Below are 13940 nucleotides of genomic sequence, written 5' to 3' on the forward strand. Positions count from 1 at the left end.
TCGGTTACCACTGAAATGTAGATGTAATGTATTTCCAAATCTAAGCCCATCTTATGCGGAATGTTGCCTAATAGACTGCAACATGATAAAACCAATGGATAAAACAGGCACCTTCAGAATGCGTAAAAGACGCACCGGCCAAGGCAGGTCTAACTCACTGTGTGCCTTCTAATAACGGACAGGACAACTCTGTTGTATAATTAATATTATTTTTTTATTTTTCAAAAAGACAAGTGTCAACTTCTGTTAAGGGCAACATCTCCTAAACCATAACAGACAAAAACCTACAGCTATTCTTAAGAATAACATTAAATAAACAAAAAATTATTAGAATCTATGAATGAGAATACTGTAGCCAACAAACAGCTCACAGACAGGTGTTAAGGGTGCTAATTATTAAAACATAACAACGGTTTGGCCATTAGTTATTCTTGGAAAATAAATTAACGAAAAACAAGTTAAAGTTAAATTTCGCAAACCTTGTGAGCGCGCGAACCCAAACGCTGTGACCTCGCGCCAAATGTTTTTATTGGTTTATTAAGTACAAACAGGCGAGTTATGAAAAATTGAGTGTGAGGGATAATTTGTTCACTTAACACAAAAAGATGAGGAATGAGATGGCTAACTGTAGTAGCGTATAGTCCACTGTCTATAATAGCCTAATTTAGATATCACTTTTTTTTTTTAACCGACTACCGACAACTTTGACCGGTTAACGTTGATACGGTCAACCACCGGTCAAACGGTCATCGGTTAACATCCCTAATTTCAAATGTTTTATAATGTTGATCAAAATGTTTTTTTTTTCTTAAGGCCAAGTAGCAGACTTATAGATGCCGCTAATGGTGCTTCAAGTGAGAGTGAAGAAGAAGCAGGACTGCAGCAGAGTGACAGACGTTTACCGGAGGCCCCACCAATCAGCCAAGTTAGAATTTTAACACCCTTGCAAAATACTAATACTGGAAGTCGCAGTACTTTTCCCTGGCTGAAGAATCCACCCCTCCCTCTGGAAACGATGTGGCAACCTATAGATGCCCTACGTGGAGAGCATGACCTAAACAAAAGTCAGTAACAGGAGTTTAGTGACCAGTACAAGACCCTGTATGGCTCGGCACTTCCCATATGTATATGCATTTCCCCCTGCTTTTCTGTTTATTTTCTTAAGCAGATTTTTTTGATTATCCAGAAGTATACATTGAAGAATTTCCACCAGTTCATTATGTCACTTAAGTTATGGAATTGTCATTCCCCCTTGTGCTTTGTTTTTCTTAAGACCGTGCAGACTTGTTTTCCCCACCACCACCTCATCCAGAGCCTTCAAAAGTTCAGAAGTCCTGGATACCATCTGAAGGTAATATTCATATATTCATGAGTGTTACTTCTCAAAAAGATGTGTTATCTGCAAACTAAAATTTGATGTATATAATAGCATAATTAGCCAGTGTTACATTAGAAAGAGCATTTATTGTGCTGTGATGTTACCTTTTCATTTGTCATCACTAACACTGTGTAACAGGGCCATTGTTTTTGCCTTTAGTCAATCAGTTTCACCAAGACCATGCAAAACCTTGGACACCACCATCACAGCTGCAAAGGACTCCTGCTGAAGGCAAGTAACACGTGAGCAATTTCCTATTAGAAATGAAAGTTTTTTAAGGGTGGGCATTGTCAGCAAAAATATATTAGTATTTCTACATTGGTTGCCATTTCTACACTGCTTTGGTACTCATTCCTGAACCTTGTTCTAAGTATAAATATAACACTAGTGGGTATTCTCTGCAGTACACACTTTTCTAAGTGCTGGATTTAATTCTGAAAGTATAGAAATCACAAAATTTGTGTTGTGGATGTGGTAAACGTGTTTGAGAGTTGCTGTGGTACCTGAAATAATTATGTTTTAGTAACATTTACATCATGGTTGTCATTGATGGCAAATTGTATATTGGGTTTCTGAGGTTGAGGTACATTGATTGGATTGCAAGCATTGTTATACAAGCTAATCAATCGGTCTTCTACAATAATTGAATGTAGCAGCTTTCTAATAATTAAACATTAGCAATGCAGTTGACCTTGGATGCAGTTCACTGATGCAGATGAATCAAAAATAAATTACGTTAAAAATGTCTTCTGGTCTTTTTTCCTCTTCCCTCTAGTACCCCAATTTCCTCAAGGTAGTGCTAATTCATTTACCCAGCAACAATTTTTACAACATCCACCTAGAGTTTGGAGCAATCAAACTTCATCTGAAGGCAAGTTCCATAAATGTGTAATTTAATAATTTATTTATAAATTTTGTTCAATGGAAATAGTTTTCACACCTCCGGGTGAATTTATTCTGTGTGTGTGTGTGTGTGTGAGCGGGTTTACCTATCCTTATGGGGACACAATGTCCCCATAACGTGATAAATATCCGTTTTTTTTCCCTTATGGGGACCGGTTTCCTGGAAAACTCTATTTTATAAAAATCGGTGACTGCTATGAAAAAACTAAAAATGCAAAAACTCTTGTATTTTGTTTTGTTACTTATGGTTATGGTTAGGGCAGGGTAGGGGTTAAGGTTGTCATAGTTAGCGTTAGCATTTTTCCCATTGAAATGAATTAGCGGTCCCCATAAGGATATGTTTACCCTACGTGTGTGTGTGTGTGTGTGCGTGCATGTTATTTTCAACATGCATACACACAACCAGCTAAATAGTCAATTACTCAAATACTACTTTCCTTTGCACAACCCCATTTATACATGCACAGTATACATACTGATTGGAAACACAAGAAATGAATGAACAATGTGGATTTCATGTGTCGGTAAATATTTCATTTGTTAGCACCCTGTTGACTCTCTTACCGGTTGCTGTCTGTATCTTTGCAAAGAATTCAGATACATGAGAATACCTTCAAAACTTGGTCAGGACATTTAATGTTACTTTCTTTATAAAGTGAAGAGTAGGGTTTATGATTGACTAAATATCACATCACAGGGTGTACATTAGCTGCCAGCTGACACTGGCAAATATCACCTGGTATGGCTACTGACTACTGGAAAAATAATTGTCATTGTCAACATCTGATAAAATCTTGCTATCGATCAAACTTACTATAACATTGCAAATGCCTCTCTATGTGTTTCAGCACTAATTCGGGAAGTCCTAACAAAGCAAGAAATGATTCTTGAGCAACAGACATTTATTTTGCGTCTTCTTCAAGCACGGCAAAACACCCAGGATTGTCAAATTGAAGAAGGGCTTCTGCCGGTGCGTGATAAACAAGCACTACAAAATGTAGAAGTACAACTTGATAATGGAGAATTCAAAGAGAAATTGGTAAGTTTTTATATATCTTAAGCGGGGAATACCACTTTCTGTGGTCACTATTTTAAAGTTTAACAGCCACTTTTGGACTTTATGAATAACTTTTTTTAAAATATGCAAAGTGAACGTGTCCTGTTCCATCAGCCGTAAAGTTTGGTAATTTGTGACTAAATTTTTTTGTGTTTCTCGTAGATGAATCACTTAAGTCTTATTGGAGGGTGTGACATAAAGGATGCAGTCTGGCGGCTAATGGGGAGAACAATTTCCAATAGCCTTGCTAGAAACATGAATTGGAAGGGGCTGAACGGGAAGACATCATTTGCAACACTGCGATTGAAGGATGTGATGATTGGTAAATATTTATGCAAATATAACATATGGGTCATTAGCTGGACAAGGTGGTCGTTGAGAAGGATAAAATGTATGGAATCAAATAAACAAATAAATATGCAAATAAATATTTCAATAATTAAATGTGTCATTTTATTTAACAATAATTCAATAAATGGAATTACATTTCATAATATAATGCAAAAGTGATTACTTACATAATTAAAATTATATTTCACAATAAAGTTAGACTTTTCACAATGATGTATTTCTGAATGACGTTTTTCCAAACCAGCTTTTTATTTCATAGTGCTTCTTTTCAGAATAATGGTGCACTCTGTCAATCACTTTGAGGGGGATGGGACTGAGCTTGTGATTTGCTAATCCTTTGTGATCCATTATTCAGCCTAGCAGATATAGAAAATACTTTGAAAAGCTTTGGACGATGTAATTATTTTATTTATTGAGATATTTATGTATGTATTTATATACACATATAAATGTATTTATTTCATTTTGAGTATTATGGTGTTCCATAAAACATGACTTAACATCGCTAATAACTTAACATCTATAATACACTCAGTGACAAAAAAAAGTTAAGCACCCAGAAGTAATGGCTTGATTTGAATGTATGATATAATCATTGCAATACAGTCACATGACCTTTCACCATGTGCAGATTTATTTCCACCACTTCAACTGGGTGCTTAACTGTTTTGTCACCAAGTATAAAAATCATTAAATAAATAAGAGCTTAATACTAGGTGAATTTTTGGATATGTTGAAAAACTAAATTTACATATTTTCGTGACTGGTGTTGCTGCATAGAAAAGATACATCTTAAAACCTATGTCTATTTATGGATTATTTTTAAACTGGCATGAATTTGTTTTAAAATCTCAATATTGTATGTATTTTGAGACATATCTGTTACTGTCTGCCATTTTAGCTGCAGTTCGAAAAAATCCACTGATGTCCAAAGCGACAGATCATGATGTGGAATCTGTCATGAAAAGATGGCTCCAGCTTGCTTTAGATCGAGAGGGAGGCAGAAAACGGCGGCAAAAAACAGACTCATAAGATTTCTCTCTTGTTCACTCAACCACCCACCCTCTTTCGCTCACCAGTATGTGTCAGATGTGTGTCAGTATACTGTGCCTATACAAATATTCACACACTAGTCCTTCATTTTTTCTCTAATATTCATTAAAATTTAGATTAAACAAATGCAAATTTTTCAATTTTGTGAAACATTTTTCATACCATGTGCTTTGCTGTTCTGAATTGTTTTCTGAATTTGCCTGATGTTTCAAAAATAAAACCATTTGGAAACGTATTGTTTTGTTTTTTCTTCACTGTAATGCTAAGTGTATTTCTATGTAATTTGAAGTACTGCAATTTGTAGTTTGATCATTAATTCAGTCAGCTCTGAGTTCTAGCAATTAAATAGCTGTACCTTTACATAATATGTGGGTCAGACCTGGGCCAAGCTACTTTACAATATGATATCTTACACAAAGCCCAGATCTGTACTGTACCTTTAAGAAAAAGTCATTTTGTAGTGTCTGGGCCACACCCCCATTCTAACTGGCGTGCAGTATGTGGGCCAGACCTGGGCCGTACCTTAAAGAATAAGTCATTTTGTAGTGCCTGTGCCACACTTGGGCCACACCCCCATTTTAACTGGCATGCAGTATGTGGGCCAGACCTGGGCCATACCTTAAAGAATAAGTCATTTTGTAGTGCCTGTGCCACACTTGGGCCAGACTCTCATTCTGATTGTTGTGCAGTATGTGGGCCAGATTTGGGCCAGCTTTTGAAAATAAGTCGGGATGCTGTACAAACGCCAATTCTGGGCCGAGGACCCAGGCGGGTAGTGGGCCAGAAGAAACTACAGTATGTGGCCCACATCAGAGCCAGCATAATTTTGCTATTTGGGATGGATTTCTTTCTATGCCACGTGATCTATCTACGCGGCGTGCATCATTTGCGACACATCTGGGGGGTATTCCAGAAAGCTTGGTTAACTTACCATTTGGTAAATCTTAACCTCTGGGTTGATATACCCCAAACCCGCATACCATGAGTATGTCGGTTCCAAAACACCTGAGAAGAGTAAGTTCAATCAACCTCCTATTGGTTACCCAGAGTTAATGCGCGTGCACCGTGCATACATAAAGACGTTTTCAATTGATCGCCGATTTCACGAGTCAAAATGGAAAATCAAAGTGAAAAAAAGAGAGCGGCATACTTCACAGAGGCGGAGTTGGATGTTTTAATGCACGCATATGAGGAATTCAAGCCAATAATAATGAAAAAAGCAATACGGCTGCATCGGCTAAAGAAAGAGAGTTGGCTTGGCAAAAAATGTAAATGCGTGTGTATTAAATTGCAAATTTGACATCGCCTCCCCTTTTATTATAATGCAAAATAATTAAACACGTACCCCTCCGCATCCTTTTGACTGTTAAATCACTATGAAAGCATTTACTTTTCCTGCCATTCATTTCTTTAGGTTAAAATAACAATGTGTATCGACTAGGAATATATGGTTTCTTATTTAATAAGGTGTAATCCTTCTGGAGCCAGAAGAACTTTGAGCCAAGTCAAAATGAAACACAAAAATATTATCAGGTAATATTTGATTACACGATCACTGAACTATTTATTAAACACGATTTAGTATATTCTTTCTGTCATGTAGCTAATAGAAAAAAGGCTGAAGCCCGTCTAACTGGCGGGGGCCCACCACCACCTCCCCTCACCCCATCTGAGGGCAACCAGTGGTAACCAGCATTGTACTGTCCTGTAATGATTACCTATAGTTAGTGGAAAAAAGTAATGAGTTTGATGATTTTAACAAGGCAAAAAATTAAGGATACAAAATCAAGTTACCTGCACATTGATACTATGAATAGATTTCCTATTAACATAGTCTCCCTCATTTATTGAAGGAGCTTTAATAGGAATGTACTGTACGTGCCATCAATGAACCCAATTATGAATGAATGAATGAATGCCTTTTATTGTCACTATACATGTATTACATGTATTCCAAATTACATTTGGAAACCCTGAAATAGAAAGTCATGGAAGTATCAAGTGTGTGTGTGTGCAGGATGAATACATGTATAGATATAAATAGTATGACTACATATTAAATATGAATCATAGATTTTACTACAAAGGACAAACCTACCACTCTGTGGAATTCCTCTTTAATAACACGCAGAGCTTTATGGACAGGGAACTGTACAAACGTGTGTAAGAAGCGTTAAGTACCAGACATACTGTGCGAACGGCTCTACACACAGTTGCCTTTCCCACATGCTCTGCGTCGCCCATATTGTACAAAAAATGCCCTGACGCAAAAAACCGAAGTGCTATGTACAGAATGTTTTCTGTGCTAAGCGCAGACCCGCGGTTTGGGTTTGTGACATTTGCAATATGCGGTTTCAAGAGATGTTAAGTAAATTAACGATTCTTTTGAAAACTGATAACGTTTTTTCAAATAATCATTAGGAAATGAAAAGATATCAATACGTGGTCTTATAACTCTCTCCCGGCGAAAAAAAACCTTGTATAATTTGTGCCTCCATGTCCACAGGATCGTCATTAAAAAGGGCACGCCATGCTCAGTAACCTTCGGCAACAAACTGACCCTGGAACATAACCTGCTACTGAGCAGGTTATCTTCAGAGAGTAAGCTGCTATGGTTACGTACATACCCAGAAAGTTAACCTCCGTTTTTGGAACCGAAAGATGAGGTTATCCACTAACTTACCCTTAAACTTACCCGGGTATGTCACATAACCTGCTTTCTGGAATACCCCCCTGTTTAATTGTGGGGTAATTGTTTGTAAACAGCCCGCATTTTACTCTCACCCTAAGATAACAGTGGCCTGTACTACGAAGCGGGGTTACTGGCTTATCGGGGTAACTTGTTGGATTTAAGGTAGTCTGGGCAAAATGTAAGTGAGCGAATATGAAGTCCATTTAAACTGTGGTACCTTAAATCCAACAAGTTACCCCGATAAACCAGTAACCCCGCTTCGTAGTACAAGCCACAGGTATAACTCAGAAAAATAACAGTACAGACAACTTTTAAACGGCACAAACTATTGAGACCGATTCAGAGGCAAATGGGGGGCTAATTTAACAGCGGAGTCACGTGACCATGTAAATAAGCAATATATCAGCATTGAAGCAGCACAAAGGACAGTTTTAATGGCACAAACCGGCACAAACGATTGCGATCAGTTTGGTCGAAATCAGACGCAAATGGGAGGGGGAGCAACCTTACAAACATTAATATCTCAGAAACTGAAGCAGCACAAAGTAGGTATGTCACAAAAAATTTCAAAGTTGTTGGATTTTTACCAGAAGAAAGGGCTTGATAAGACCTTTCCAATGATACCAAGAACGTCTTTCTGTGATGAATGGCAAGAAAGTTATAGGATATTTTGTAACGCCAGTTAAGGCTTATTAACGTCCACTTAGTAACAGATAAAACAATGGAGAACCATACTTGACTTTGTGACCTGTTTATGGTGTTCAGAAAAATGAGCATAACTCTGTTATTGTTTATCAGATTTTAATAAACTAGGCATCATTAGAAAGCTTATTCCTTGCCTCACAGTCTCAGATACACTGAAAATAAAACAAATAATTATTTAATTTATTTGTCTGTCAATTAATACTCACCGGAGAATGTATGTAGTGAATAATACAAAGAATGTCTTTTCAAAGAGTCCACAGCATCAAATTAAAAAGTACTTTGTGTTATCATTATAATCCATTCAATAATAATACATTTGAAAAGCAGTGTCCATAGTAAAGTATCAAAAGGTACAGGTAAATATGCAGTATGTGCCCGTAAAGAACTGTCTGATCTCCGGGAGTTGAAGAAAAGAAGTCTTTGAGATGCTGCCTTGCTATGCCAGCCCGTGCTGGTTGTGGAGGATTACGTTTTCTCTTCATGTTAAAGGTAACTGAAAAGACAATATGCAACTATTTCTCGCCTTTCCAACCCATTCAAAATTATCAATCATCTGTGTTACAAAAGCAAGCGATGGGTATCTACTCCATTTTATTACAAGAATATATATTCATAAAAACATATAACCTCATTTAAAAGCCTTCACATCATTTTAAAGCTGTAAATTCCATGCTGAAAATCATGCTATTTTCGGCTCTTGCTGCACTGTTCACACAAAACATGACCGGCTCTCGCGGCGGATCCAAAAAAGTGAACTGCTGATCGATACATTTTGCTCAAAATACGCCTAAATACAATAAACTAACTAAGAAATATAATTATCATAGTTTGAAGAATAATTCTGCTTACCTTTATTGTCCCAACGAAGGTTTTAACGAGTGAAAATTTCGGTAAGATCGGGAGGAAATTTCGAAGTTATCATAAAGTCAGATTACCGTGTTTTGAATGGAAATCCCCAGATGAAGGTGTGTTTTACGTTATCAGAACGGGTTACCCTAATAGACACAAAAATAACACAACAAAAAGGCAAAAACTATTGGGATACCCTGGTGCTCTGGGGAATGGTGACCAAATTGAAAACGAGGCTGCCTGCCAAAGCCCCTATGGCGCAGAACTGGTGATAGTGACATACCTACACAAAGGACAGTTGTAACACCGGACTTACGCTCCATGAGAATCCAGTATTTGCAGCGATTGTCTGACATGGTCTTTAGTTACAGTAAAGCCGCTCTGAATGTATTTCACATGCATCGGCTTTTTTCCGTGAAGCGTGTCATACTTTATCTACTGATCCGGGAGAAACACTGCGGTGTCAAGCGGGGCGGAATAGGTGCCGCGCAAAGTCGGCAAACCATCAATAAAAGCGGATTAAACTACACAGATCGTGCATCATGAAAAAAGAAAGGTTATCTCACTAATTCGGAAAAACAGAATTGATTGTTTTTTAGATGAATGCAATACGCATCCGTAGAGAACCGCTTACCGCGCGCGTGACTTCAGATGCGGTGCCGCTGCAGCGAGGCGTGGGGTGAGGGTAAATTGCGGACCGTTTACAAACAGCGGATTCCGTGTTTATAAACAGCCATGTCGCAAAAGACGCACGCCGCGTAGACAGATCACGTGGCATAGAAAGAAACCCATACGACGTTACCTAATCACGGGGTGCGTTCGAGGTGTGTCTGCAGCTGACGTGACGCGGAGCGCGATCTGCCGTCGGCTGCAGGGGTGGAGTATACGCTGGATGTAAAAACAGGGGTTTTCGAGGAGCTCAGCAAGGCGCAGCAGCTGCGCGTTCAGCCAGTGCAATTTTGTCATCCATATTACAGAGTACAATACGATTGTCCGAAATCCTTATTGTTGTTAATGTTTAACAATTATTTTATTGTTGGTTTTTTTGAAAAAAAAAATGAAAATGTTCTTTTTTTTTTTTTTTTTTTTTTTTTTTTAAATGTGTCCTGTCCGGCAGCTTTAGCAAGCAGAATAATGGTCTGAATGCACTGCTGTGTCAGACATATTTGCTTTGCCATGAGGGGCTCTATAGACTCTGTATAGGCCCTTCATGTTGGTTGATTTCTTTTTATTTGTATATTTATTGTATTTTATTTTTAACACATATGAAATATTCCAGTTGCCGAGCTGTCCGGAAGGGAGTGATAGTGAAGAAAAGGGGTAGGGAGAGAGATTAAAAAGGAGGCGAGAGAGGAGAAAAGAAGGAAAAAAAAAAAAAAAACACGAACAAAGGGGGAGACAACAGTGGGAGAGAGGCTAAGAAAGACAAGAGTAACGTAAAAAGCACATATCAAGGAGAAAAAAAAATTAAAAAAAATAAAACAGCATTTGAAATACAACCAAAAATGGACAAATACAAAGACACAACCAGAATTAAAGAAAATAAAACAGATATACAGACATCCAAAATTGTTGCATGTGCTTGGAAGGGAGTGTGGAAGTGGGTTTGCATGTGTGTTCTTCTGTGTGGGGGTATACGTGTGTTGGGTGCGTGTGAATTTCTCCATGGAATGTACTTGATAGCAAGGGCGGGGGGCCGCAACCCCACCCCACAAGAGCCAGAGGCCAGCGGAGACAGGCCCAGGAGACCCAAGGCGTCCACGGCCCCCCAAGAGCACGGAGGAGCCAAGGCCCCACGCTCCCACGACAGCCGCGTCCCCACCCCAGCAGGAGGAGGAGGGGGGAGACCCCAGGCGCAGCCCCCCGCAGCCAAAAGGGCACGAGCCCCAGAGAACCAGAGGCAACAGGCAGCCGACCCCGCGAGGGGGACGGCCGCTCCCGCATGGGCCAGAGCCAGGGCCCCAGGACCCCAGGCGGCCGGGAGCCGACCGGCCCCCGGCAGAGAGCCCCACCGCGCCGGAGAGGCCCGAGCCCCCCCCAGGCCACCACCCGGGGAGGAGGGACAGCAACCATGCCAAGGAGGCAGCCGCGCCCAGGAAGGAGCAGCTAGCCCCGGACCCAGGCCCACACTGCCCACGCAGACACCTCGCAGACACACCTCTCAGCCATACACATAGACCATACACCCACTCACACAACATACACAGACACATACACAGAGACAAAAAGACATAAGCCCATCCACTCCGGACCGCCCTCCACCATGCGGGGGAACGGACGCCACCCCCCAGCGCCAGCCGCAACCCCAGGGCACCGCCAGCCGGACGCCCGCCCGAGTGCCCCCCCCACCATCGCGGGCAGGGAGCGGGGGTGTAGGAAGACCCGCCCACTCTCCTCCCCCACGCACCTGTGTGAGAAGTGGAGTGTTGGATGCATGTGTTGGTGAATGTATGTGGTGTAAGGAGTGAGTGAGTATGACTGTTGAGAAACTTAAGATGGATTTAAAATTGACGGGGGAAGCGCGGGGGAGCACTGCTTGCAAACAGCTCTCCTCCTCATCACCCCCCCGCCAAGACCCTCAATGTATATGGTGTAAGTAAAATTGAGGGGCGGGCAGCAGTGAAGAGGTGAGTGAGACCACCTCAGCGGCCCCACCCACCAACCTCTAGGTAGTGCCCCCACCCCCCAAGGCCCTGTGTGTATACTGATATGTGATGACTAAAGTGTAATTAAAACAAGGGGAGGCAGAGGGCCGCGCAGCACAGCGAGTAAGGCCATGTGAATGGCCCCCCTCACTGCAGCGTGCGCGGCACATACCCACCCCAAGATCCTACATGTGTGCGTGGCATGTTATGTGAGTGAGGGGGGAGAGGGGCTGGGATTCATGATACCAGGGGGAAGATCACTACCCCCTGGCAGAAGAGAGCCAGCTAACCAAGCTGGCTCATTAGGCACCCCAGCTCCCCACCGCGGCACGGGATGGAGCGGACCCGGGGGGCCCCCGGCGACAACCCCCCGGAGCAGCGCCGACGCCAAGAGCTAACCCCCATCCCCCCCCACCCCGAAGGACAGCCCGCACTCAGTCACCCACTCATTCGACGACAAAAAGTGGCAGACCAGCCCGGGCTCGAGACATGCCACCCCCCAAACAGCGCAGGCCGGCCCCCCAGACATGGACCATCCCACCCCCCCCGGCGGCGCCCCAGAGGGAGCACAGGCCACCCCCGCGCAGGAAGGCACCCACCGAGGAAACGGCCAGGCCCCGGGCACCAGAGCCCCAGACCCCCACCCAGGCCCGCACCGAAGAGGCCAACCACCCATCCCAGGGCCAGCCCCCGCCACCACCGGCACCCCAGACCCCACGCCCCCTGACCGCCAGGCAGCACCCGCCCAAGGCCCACCCCACCACCACCAGCCAGGGCAGACACCCAGACATCACAGGACGGCAGCCACAGCCCCCCCAGCTCCAAGAGGCCACCAGTCGCCCATAGCCCGGGGGCCCAACCCCGCCACCCGCCAGAACCCCGAGGGGACGAGACCACAGCCGACCACCCCCCCTACGTAATGGAATTGGCCAGAATGGACCAGAGAGGATCCAATCTGCCCAATTGATTTTTTTGGAGGGAATTAGACATTCTCTCTAGACTTATGTGGTCTAGAATTAAATTTCTATACTGAGTAATACATAAATTATTTTTTGATTTCCAGTTCATGAAGATAGTTTTCTTTGCAATGCCTAAGGCAGTAAGGATCATGTGCGCTTTATTTTCTTCCATATCTAATATACTTGCATCACCTAAAATGCACAATGTAGGTGAGGTTGGGATATAGCAATTAAACCAAATTGATAGATCCTCACAAATCCTTTGCCAGAACTTCTGAACTGGGGCGCAGTACCATATGGCATGCATGTAGTTCTCCACAAAGTCACCTGAGCAGTGGGTGCATAGGTTTGAGTGGATAAGGCCCATTTGGAACATCCTTTGTCCTGTATAATGACTTCTATGCAGAGTTTTGTATTGTATAAGCTGTAAGTTCGGGTTTTTAGTCATTTTGAAGGTGTTTAAACATATTTTTTTCCAAAAGTTTTGATCTGAATCGATGGATAGATCTTGCTCCCATTTTGAGATTGGAAGGGAGATTGAGTCATCCATTTTTGACAATAACTTATACATTTTTGACAGTAATTTGGGGCTAGAAAGATTTAAAAATTCTAGCACACATGGAGGTAATTCCCGATTAAACTTTTTAAGACTGAACCTAGCCTGAATAATGGACTTCAGTTGCTGGTACTCAAGAAATTTACTGTTGCTAATTCCGTATTTTGAGACTACTTCGTCAAACGAAATAAATTTCCTGTTTTGAATAACATGTTCAAGATTTCTAATCCCTTTATCATGCCATGAGGGAAAGTTCAATGTTATCTTTTTTCGGCAAATATCTGGATTGTTCCAAATGGGTGTCAATTCACAAGGGATAAGTGGAGACCTTGTAATTTTTAAAAATTCCCACCAGGCTATTAATGAGGTGCTAATACTAAGGCTCTTAAAACATTTACAACGCTTAATGGTAGGACTTATAAAAGGCAAATCAGACAATTTTACTTCGCCACAGATTGCTTGTTCTAAGTCCAGCCATGGACTATCTACCGGGCTTGATTTCATCCAATTTGATATATACTGCAGTCTGTTGGCTAAGAAGTAGTGATAGAAACTTGGTAGTTCTAGACCACCATTACCTTTGGCTTTTTGCAGAGTTTTTAAGCTTATTCGTGACGGTTTGTTCTTCCATAAAAATGACGAGATGCTTGAGTCTAGTGATTTAAACCAAGCCATAGTGGGTTTATTAGGGATCATTGAGAACAAGTAATTGATTTTAGGCAGGACCATCATTTTAATGGTGGCAACTCTTCCAATAAGAGATATAGGTAGAGATTTCCACCGCAGAAGATC

At 41.7% G+C, this 13940-nt stretch overlaps 1 long non-coding RNA gene across 1 annotated transcript; it reads left to right on the forward strand.

Annotated features, from left to right (window-relative positions):
- The first annotated feature begins 2802 nt into the window (after positions 1–2802).
- Positions 2803–4827, forward strand: LOC140582385 (uncharacterized). The gene is made up of 3 exons (XR_011985326.1): positions 2803–3320; positions 3501–3660; positions 4591–4827. It is a non-coding gene; the product is annotated as an uncharacterized lncRNA (long non-coding RNA).
- Positions 4828–13940: the final 9113 nt, after the last annotated feature.

This window comes from Paramormyrops kingsleyae, chromosome 24 (assembly GCF_048594095.1).
Source record: "Paramormyrops kingsleyae isolate MSU_618 chromosome 24, PKINGS_0.4, whole genome shotgun sequence".
In the NCBI taxonomy this organism is placed as follows: Eukaryota; Metazoa; Chordata; class Actinopteri; order Osteoglossiformes; family Mormyridae; genus Paramormyrops; species Paramormyrops kingsleyae.